The following is a 10,125-nucleotide window of genomic DNA, read 5'->3' on the forward strand; positions in this document are numbered from 1 at the left end:
AGAGAGAGTTTGCTGCAAGTCGCTTTAAAAATTGACCTCACAAAGAGAGGGTTTCGGGAAACATGCCACAGCCTATTTCAAAATTTAAAACACCTCTGCTTATGGACAGACGGTGAGAAAATAAAGGAACTCTGGTTTACTCCTCTCCCCTGTCTGTAACGTTAACTAATTTATTAGAGTCCCTTGAGGTAGTAACAAGCAACATGGATAAAGGGGAATTTACAGATGTGGTGTACTTGGATTTCCAAAAGGCATTTGATAAGGCCCCACATCGAAAGTTGCTATACAAAATTAGAGCTCATGGTGTAGGGTAACATATTAGCATGGATGGTGGATTGGTTAGCTAACATGATGCAGACAGTTGAAATAAATGGGTCATTTTCGGGTTGGCAAGTTGCAAGTAGTGGAGTGCCACAGGGATCAGTGTTGGGGCCTCAACTATTTACCATCTATATCAGTGACTTGGATGAAGGGACCAAATGTATGGTAGCTAAATTTGCCGATGACATCAACATAGGTAGGATTTGCCAAGAGGAGGTTAAGAGTCTACAAAGAGATATTGATAGGTAAGTAAATGGGCAAAAATTTAGTAGATTGAGTATAGTGTTGAAAAACATGAACTTGTGCACTTTGGCAGGAATAGTAGAAAGCACAATATTATTTAAGTGGAGAGAGACTGCAGAATTCTGCGGTACAGAGGGATCTGGGTGTCCTGGTACCTGAATCACAAAATGTTAGCATGCAGGGACAGCAGGTGATTAGGAAGGCAAATGGAATGTTGGTGTTTATTGCAAGGGGAATGGAATATAAAAGTAGGGCAGCTTTACTGCAGCTGTACAGGGCCTTGGTGAGACTACATCTGGAATACTGTGTACAGTCTTGGTCCCCTTATTTGAATAAGAGTTATAATTGCATTAGAAGCAGTTCAGAGAAAGGTTCACTCGACTCTTTCCTGCATGAAGGGCTTATCTTGTGAAGAAAGGTTGAACAGGCTGGGCCAGTACCCATTGGAATTTAGAAGAATTAGAAATGATCTTACTGAAACATATAAGATCCTGAGGGGATTTGATAGGGTGGATATCAGGAGGACACTTTTTCTACATCATCACTGCCCTGCTACAGTACCAAAACAGCTCTTACAAAGTCACAAATGACATCCTATGTGACTGTGACCATGGTAGGCTATCCCTTTTCATTTTTCTCCACATGTCTGCAAACTTTGACAACACTATCCTCCTCCAATGCCTCTCCTCTGTCATCCAGCTGTATGACACTGCATTTGCCCATTCTTACCCATCTAGTCTTAACCAAAGAATCAACTGCAATGGCTTCTCTTCCTGCTCCCACACCGTTACCTCTGAATCTTTGGATCTATGTGATGTCTGTATCACTCAATCTCTGCAGGGGACTGATGCTGCCGGTCAGATCACTGACATCGCAAATCCCAAAAGTCCAACAGGAAGAAGACAAAACAACCCGACCAAAGAGAGGAATTCCAAGTGCAGCTCATAACCAATCTGGAAAATCTTCACACATCCAACTCAATTTCAGCATATTGGGATCAAATAAAATCAGCTGTACTAGATTCCTGTGTCTAGGTCATTCAGTTGGAACATCGTATTTATCTGGACCGGTTTGATGAAAACAATGCGAAAATATGTGACCTCTTGGAACAAAATGAGCAGCCTTCATTGCCTGGCAGAACAACCCAAGGTTGTAACTCTAGAAGGCAGCATTTCAACAGTTCAAGGCTGACACCCAAAGACATATAAACAGACAGATGAAAAGACAGATAAAGGACATGTTGTGGGAAGAGAAATCCTGACAGATCCAACAATATGCTGACCATCATGACATGCAAAGACTTTTTGAAGTCCCCAGGGCCATCCACAGGGCCAAGGTCAAATGGACAAAATCCCTTCACTCACACAATGGTGTTGCTTATTTTAAGGATGACAAGTTGACAATGCCTTCCATCAACACCAGAAAGAACATTTTCAACAATTCCTCAATCGAGAATCCACTCATTTTGTTCCAAGAGGTCACATATTTTAGCATTGTTTTCATCAAACCAGTCCAGATAAATACGGTGTTCCCACCGAATGACCTGGACATGGGAATCTAGTAGCCGATACTCTCCAGGGTATCCCCCAGTGGTGGTAGAAGCCTTCGGTGAACCACCAACGATGGGAGAGCTGCAACAAGCAATCAAATGGATGAAAAACAGCAAAGCTTGCGGCCCTGACGGTATTTCAGCTGAGATCTTCAAGGCTGGTAGAATTTTGCTCAGACCCAGGCTCCCTGCATGCACTCATCCTATAGAAAGAACTTCTCTATGCACCTGGGCTCCACCCCCACACCGTCCCACTGACTTCAGGAATGTGACAATTGTAACTATCTTCAAGAAGGGCGATGAATCACACTGTGGAAACTATCGAGGTATTTCCTTCTTATCCATAGCAGGGAAGATCCTGACACATGCTCCCAAATCGCCTACTTCCTCTGGCTGAGGAAATCCTCCCAGAGACACAGTGCGACTTCCGACCTTCCAGAGCACCCTCTGATATGGTCTTTACTGCCAGACAAATAGAAACATAGAAAATAGGAGCAGGAGTAGGTCATTTGGCCCTTTGAGCCTGCTCCGCCATTCAATATGATCATGGCTGATCCTTTATCTCAATGCCGTACTCCCGCTCCCTCCCCATACCCTTGACACATTTAGAGTCCAGAAATCTATTTCCTTCTTAAATATATTCAGTGACTTGGCCTCCACAGCCTTCTATAGTAGAAAATTCCACAGGTTCACCACCCTCTGAGTGAAGACGTTTCTCCTCATCTCAGTCCTAAATGGTCTACCCCGTATCCTGAGACTGTGACACCTTGTTCTAGACCCTCCCAGCCAGAGGAAATATCATCCCTGCATCCCCTGCAGGGATGCCCTGGAATGACTTTAAGGTTATAATCCTATGCAAATAAGATAAAAGCAAAATACTGCGGATGCTGGAAATCTGAAACAAAAACCATCCCTGTCAGAATTTTATATGTTTCAATGAGATCCCCTCTCTTTCTTCTAAACTCCACTGAATACAGGTCTAGTCGGCCCAATCTCACCTCATACGACAATCCTGCCATCCGAGGAGTCAGCCTGGTGAACCTTCGCTGCACTCCCTTTATGGCAAGGAAATCCTTTCCTAGGTAAGGAGACCAAAACTGCTCACAATACTCCAGGTGTGGTCTCACCAAGGCCCTGCACAGCTGCAGTAAGACATACTTGCTCCTGTACTCAAGTCCTCTTGCAATGAAGGCCAACATACCATTTGCCTTCCTAACTGCTTGCTGCACCTGTATGCTTGCTTTCAGTGACTGATGTACAAGGACACCCAGGCCCCTTTGTACATTAACATTTCCCAATCTATCACCATTTAAATAATACTCTACCATTCTGTTTTTCCTACCGAAGTGGATAACTTCACACTTATCCATGTTATACTGCATCTGCCATGTATTTGCCCACTCACTCAACTTGCCTAAATCACCTTGCAGCCTCTTAACACCCTTCTCACCACTCACATTCCCACCAAGTCTCATGTCATCAGCAAACTTGGAAATATTATATTTGGTTCCCTCATCCAAATCATTGATATATATTGTGAATAGCTGGGGCCCAAGCACTGATCCCTGCAGTACCCCACTAGTCACCACCTGCCACTCCAAAAAAGGCCTGTTTATTCCTCCTCTCTGTTTCCTGTCTGCTAACCAATTCTCAATCCATGCCAATATATTACCCTCAATCCCATGTGCTTTAATTTTGCACTAACCTCTTATGTGAAACTTCATCAAAAGTTCTCTGAAAATCCAAATACACCACATCCACTGGTTGTCCCTTATCTATTCTGCTAATAACAGTCTCAAAAAGCTCCAGTAGGTTTGCCAAACATGATTTCCCTTTCATAAATCCATGTTGACTTTGTCTAATCCTGCTGATATTTTCTAAGTGTCCTGTTATCACATCCTTTATATAGACTCTAGCATTTTCCCACTACTGATGTTAGGCTAACTGGTCTGTAATTCACAGTTTTCTACCTCGCTCCTTTTTTTAAATAGTGGGGTTACATTTGCCACCCTCTAATCTACTGGGTCTGTTCCAGAACCTACAGAAATTTGAGAGATGACAACCAATGCATCCATTATTTCCATGGCCACCTCCTTTAGTACCCTGGGATGTAGATTATTGGGCCCTGGGGATTTATTGGCTTTCAGTCCCATTAATTTATCCAGCACTATTGTTTTAGTAATACTAATTTCTTTCAATTCCTCCTCCTCACTAGACCCTTGGCTCCCTAGTATTTCTGGGAAGTTATTTGTGTCTTCCTCCGTGAAGACAGGCGTAAAGTAGCTGTTTAATTACTCTGCCATTTCCTTGTTCTCTATAATAAATTCTTCTGTTTCAGACTGTAAGGGACCTACATTTGTCTTCACTAATCTTTTTATTTTTACTTATTAACAGAAACTTTTACAGGTCGCTTTTATGTTCCTTGCAAGTTTACTCTCATACTCTATTTTTCTCCTCTTAATCAATCTCTTGGTCCACTTTTGCTGAATTTTAAACTGTTCCCAATTCTCAGGCTTGCTACTTTTTCTAGCAACTTTATATGACTCCTCTTTGGATCTAATACTATCCTCAATTTATTTTGTTAGCCATGGCTGGGCAGCTTTTCCTGTTGTGTTTTTGCACCAGAAGGGAATGTATAACTGTTGCAATGCATACATTCATTCCTTAATTATTAGCAATTGCCTATCCACCATCATGCCTTTTAATGAAGTTCCCCAATTTAGCTTAGCCAATTAATGCCTCATACCCTTGTAGTTTCCTTTATTAAAATTTAAGACCCTAGTTTCAGATCAGACTACTTCACTTTCCATCCTAATGAAGAATTCTATCATGTTATGGTCACTGTTCCCTAAAGGACCCTCCACAACAAGATTATTATTAATACCGCTCTCATTGTACAATACCAAATCTGGGATAGCCTCTTCCCTAGTTGGTTTCTTGACATGCTGGTCTAAAAAGCCATCTTGTACACACTCTAGCAATTCATCCGCCACAGTATTATTGCTAATTTGGTTTGCCCAGTCGATACATAGATTAAAGTCACCCATGATTACTGTAGCACCTTGTTACATGCTTTTCTAATTTCCTATTTATTGCCGTTCCCCAACCTTATCACTACTGTTTGGTGGCCTAAAGACAACTCCCACTAATGTTTTCTGACACTTGTTGCTTCTTAGCTCCACCCAGACTGATTCTACATCTAGATTTTCTGAGCCAATATCTTCTTTCACTATCACACTAATTTCATCCTTAAATAACAACATCATGCCACCTCCTTTTCCTTTTTGCCTGTCTGTCCTAAATACTGAGTATCTTTGGGTATTCAGTTCCCAGCTTTGGTCACCCTGCAGCCATGTCTTCGTAATCGCAATCATATTGTACCCGTTTACATCTATTTGTGCTGTTAATTCGTCTACCTTATCGCGGATGCTCCATGCGTTCAGATACAATGCCTTTACACTTGTCTTTTTAACATTTTTACACATCTTTTTTGTATTATGGCCCTATTTGCTGCTAACCTTTGTTTCCTCTGCCTTCCACTTTTGCTTTCTACTTTTCTGTCTTTCATTCCTCTTTGTTTCCCTCTCATGTCTCCCTGCTCAGGTTCCCATCCCTCAGCCAATCTAGTTTAAGCCCTCCCCCACAGTACTAGCAAATACCCCTGCTGGGATAATTGGTCCTGGTCTTGTTAGAGTACAACCCGTCCAGCTTGTACAGATCCCATCTTCCCCAGAATCAGTCCCAATGCCTCAGGAATCTAAATCCCTCCCTCCTAAATCATCTCTCCAGCCACGCATTCATCGACCTGGCCAAAGCATTTGATTCAGTCAAACATATCACTGTGGATTGTGCTTCAGAGATTTGGATGTCCAAGAAACTTCATCATAATCCTGTAATTGTTCATGACTGCAACTGTCTTGAGTGGAAATCTGAAACAGATGCCTTCAAAATCTGGAGCAGTTCAGGCCCTCATTATTTACCAGCTACCTGACAGTGGCTATTCACCTCATCAAAGATCATCTGCCCTCTGGTGTCAGTATCAAATACCGTCTAGATGGAAAACTCTTTAATCTCAATCACCTCCGTACATAAACTAGACTGATCACCATAGGCATACATGGTCCACAGTTTGCGAATGACTGCAATGTCGTTGCCCACTTTGCACAAGATTTGCAAGCCACACTCAATCTCTTCAATCCTGCTTACAAGAAATTCGGCCTATCCTTGAATGTTGCCAGAACAGTACTCATTTATCATCGCAGGCTTGATCAGACAAATATTCCACCTCCCATTTATGTTGAAGACGACTTCCTATACCTTGGCAGCCACCTCTCTCAAAAGGCCACCAATGCTGAGGAGACCCAACACCAGATCAGCTGCTCCAGCTCAGCCTCTTACAAACTACGGCAGCAGGTGCTGTCACCACATTCCTATACAGCAATGAGACCTAGACTGTGTATCGTAAGAGCTTTAGAGAAATTCCATCACTAATGCCCCCGCCGCACCCTCCGGATTCGATGGGAGGGCCGCCAAACAAATATTAGATGCTGTCAAACCTGCTGAGTTTTTCCAGCTATTTTTGTTTTTGTTTCAGATTTCCAGCATCCGCAGTATTTTGCTTTTAACATTAGTGTCCGTTTTGAAGCCAGCTCCACAAACATTCAGGCAAAACCCCTGCACAATCAACTTCAAAGGACTGGATACTGTGTCCAGATGGCTGGAAAGCATCTCCCCCACACACCAGGTCCTGTTTTCTCAATTGACCAACGTTCTGGAGGAGGATGAAGAAAACTCCTCAGACACTCTGAAGATCTCCTTGAAGCGTGGCAGCATTGACGTTAATGACTGGGACGAACTTACTACCGATCGTTCAAAATGGTGACAACTTGTCCATCAAAAGCTCATCACTCTGAGTCACAACACCTTAATGATGAGACAGAGCGGTGGCAGAGGAGGAGAGAAAAGGAAGCAAATCCTGCACTCCAGATCCCACTGGGACATCCTGCCCCATGTACCCAAAGATCTGTGGGTCGAGAATCAACCTGTTCAGTCAAATGAAGACCCATGGCAGGAATTTGTGACTCTGAATAGACGTCATCCTTGAATTGAGGGACAGCTATGACAAGGAAATCTGGAGCCCAAGGATCTGTCCTTGGCCCCTCCTATTTCTCATCTACATGCTGCCCCTCAGCGACATCATCCAAAAACGAGTCAATTTCCACATGTACACTGACAACACCCAGCTCTACCTCAGCACCACCTCTCTCCTCCTCAACTCTCTCTAAACTGTCATGCTACTTGTCCAACATCCAGTATTGGACAAGCAGAAATTTCCTCCAATTAAATATTGGGAAGGCCAAAGTCATTGCATTCAGTACTTATTCACATGCTCCATTCTTCTCGCTGGTAATTGTCAGAGGCTGAACCAGAGTATTCACAATCTTGGTGTCGTATTTAACTCTGAAATTAGCTTTCAACCACATAATTGTGCTATCATTAAGTCCACCATTTGCACCTCTAAGGTCACCCAGCTCCACTCCTGTCTCAGGTCATCTGCTGCAAAACCTCTCGTCCATGTCTGTTACCTCTCAACTTGACTATTCCAACGCACTCCTGACTGGCCTCCAATCTTTCAGCCTCCAGAAACTTAAGCCAGTGTCCTGAATCACAACAAGTCTTGTTCACCTATCTCTCCTTTGCTCAGCAACCTACATTGATCCCTGGTTAAACAATGCCTTGATTTAACAATTCTCAGCCTGGTTTTCAAAATCCTCCATGGCCCATCCCTCGCTATCCCTGTAAATCCCACCAGCCCTCCAAAATATCTGCACTCCTCCAATTCTGGCCTGTTGTGCATCCCCGATTTAATCACTCCATAATAGGTGGCCTTGCATTCAGTTATTGGGCCCATAGGTTCTGGAATTTCCTCCCTAAATTTCTGTCTGCCGACCCCTCTCCACTCTAAGACAATCTTCAAAATCGAACTCTGACCAAGCTTTTGCTCATCCACCCTGATATCTCATGCGGTTTGGTGCCACATTTGGTTTTGTAATGCTCTTCTAAAGCACCATAGCAGGTTTATTACATTAAATTCACTATATAAACACTTATTGTTGTTGCCATTTAAAAACACTCCCAGGCAACTTACAGTACAGTTTAGATATAGAGAAAAGCTCCCTCTGCCCTGTCCCCATCAATCACTTCCAATTCAGGAACAGCATGGATTAGATAAACAGAAAAGCTACCTCTACACTGTCCCCATCAAACACTCCCAAGGCAGGTACAGCACGGGGTTAGATACAGAGTAAAGCTCCCTCTACACTGTCCCCATCAAACACTCCCAGGGCAGATACAGCACAGGGTTAGATACATGGTAAAGCTCCCTCTACACTGTCCCCATCAAACACTCCCAAGGCAGGTACAGCACGGGGTCAGATACAGAGTAAAGCTCCCTCTACACTGTCCCCATCAAACACTCCCAGGACAGATACAGCACAGGGTTAGATACATGGTAAAGCTCCCTCTACACTTTCCCCATCAAACAGTCCCAGGGCAGGTACAGCATGGGGTTATATCAGTGGTTCACAAACTGGGATCTATGGAGATCACAGAGAACTTCCAAGGGGTCCGCGATGCAGGGCTGACCTTATGATGGACACAATGCGTGAGGGTACATGGTCGAGTGTAAGCAGCAGCTGGACATATACCTGTCTCCCCCAACAACCTCATGCTCCTGTTCCCCCTCATACTAATAGAAGAAAATGTTTAAGGATATAAAAAGATGCTTAAGGGTGACAGAGATAAGAAGCTTCAAAGGCATGAGAGAGGAAAGAGGAAATTGTCACTGAAATGAGGATTCTGAGAACGTCAGGTCTGAGATTGTCGGCAGGGCCTGAAACGCACTTTTTATTTAATAAGTGATGTTATCTACTTGATAAAGTACATACAGTATAAGGCACAAATATGTAAAAGATTGTTCGCCACACCCTTGATCACCCATCACCAGGGTCACATAATACTGACTATTTTGATTATTGGAATGACTGCAGCAGGAAGGAGGTACGTGGACTGAAATCTTAAATAATATTTCAAAACAGAGATTGTATCCAAGGCGTACACTACCTCAGTGATGGGATAGTGTCTGTGGTTAAACATGGCACAGCCACTCTCCACTTGTTTTACAAACAGCTGGGTTATACAAAAAAGGAACTTTTCATCTGCAGTGTGCTGGGGGTGACCCAGGGGAGCAGAGGGGCAATGAGTTCTTTTGCCATGTGTGCTGGAGGTAACCTAGGGACAGAGGGGCAGTGAATCCCTTTGCCCTGTGTGCTGGAGGTAACCCAGGGACAGAGGGGCAGTGAATCCCTTTGCCCTGTGTGCTGGAGGTAACCCAGGGACAGAGGGGCAGTGAGTCCCTTTGCCCTGTGTGCTGGAGGTAACCCAGGGACAGAGGGGCAGTGAGTCCCTTTGCCCTGTGTGCTGGGGGTGACCCAGGGACAGAGGGGCAGGGAGCCCCTTTGCCACTTGTGCTGGGGGTGACCCCGGGACAGAGGGGCAACGAGTCCCTTTGCCGCTTGTCCTGGTTGTGACCTGGGCAGCGAAGAATGAGCTGATCTTATTGAAACATATAAGATCCTGAGGCAGCTTGACAGGATGGATGTTGAAAGGATGTTCCCCCGCTGGACTGAGTCTAGAAATAGGGAGACAGTGTCAAGATATTTGGGGCTTGATCATTTAAGACTGAGGTGAGGAAGAATTTCTTCACTCTGAAGGTTGTGAATCTTTGGATTTCTCTACCACACAGGGTTTAGACATTACTTTATAAGAAAGTTGAGAGTGATACATTTTTGAACTCAAGGGGAATTGGAGATAGGGATTGATAGGGAAGGTAGTTTTGAGGTGAAAGGTCAGCCACGACCATATTGAATGGTCAAGCATATGGCCAACTCCTGCTATTTCTCCTTATGTTTTTGGGGCGGGGAGGACAGTGACTCCCCATTGCCCCCTGGGCT

At 44.0% G+C, this 10,125-nt stretch overlaps 1 long non-coding RNA gene across 1 annotated transcript; it reads left to right on the top strand.

The window, feature by feature from the left end:
- The first annotated feature begins 8,992 nt into the window (after nucleotides 1-8,992).
- On the top strand, nucleotides 8,993-9,858 carry LOC144685680 (uncharacterized). The gene is made up of 2 exons (XR_013577758.1): nucleotides 8,993-9,346; nucleotides 9,549-9,858. It is a non-coding gene; the product is annotated as an uncharacterized LOC144685680 (long non-coding RNA).
- Nucleotides 9,859-10,125: the final 267 nt, after the last annotated feature.

The sequence above is a fragment of the Cetorhinus maximus genome, chromosome 10 (assembly GCF_964194155.1).
Source record: "Cetorhinus maximus chromosome 10, sCetMax3.hap1.1, whole genome shotgun sequence".
Lineage (NCBI taxonomy): Eukaryota > Metazoa > Chordata > Chondrichthyes > Lamniformes > Cetorhinidae > Cetorhinus > Cetorhinus maximus.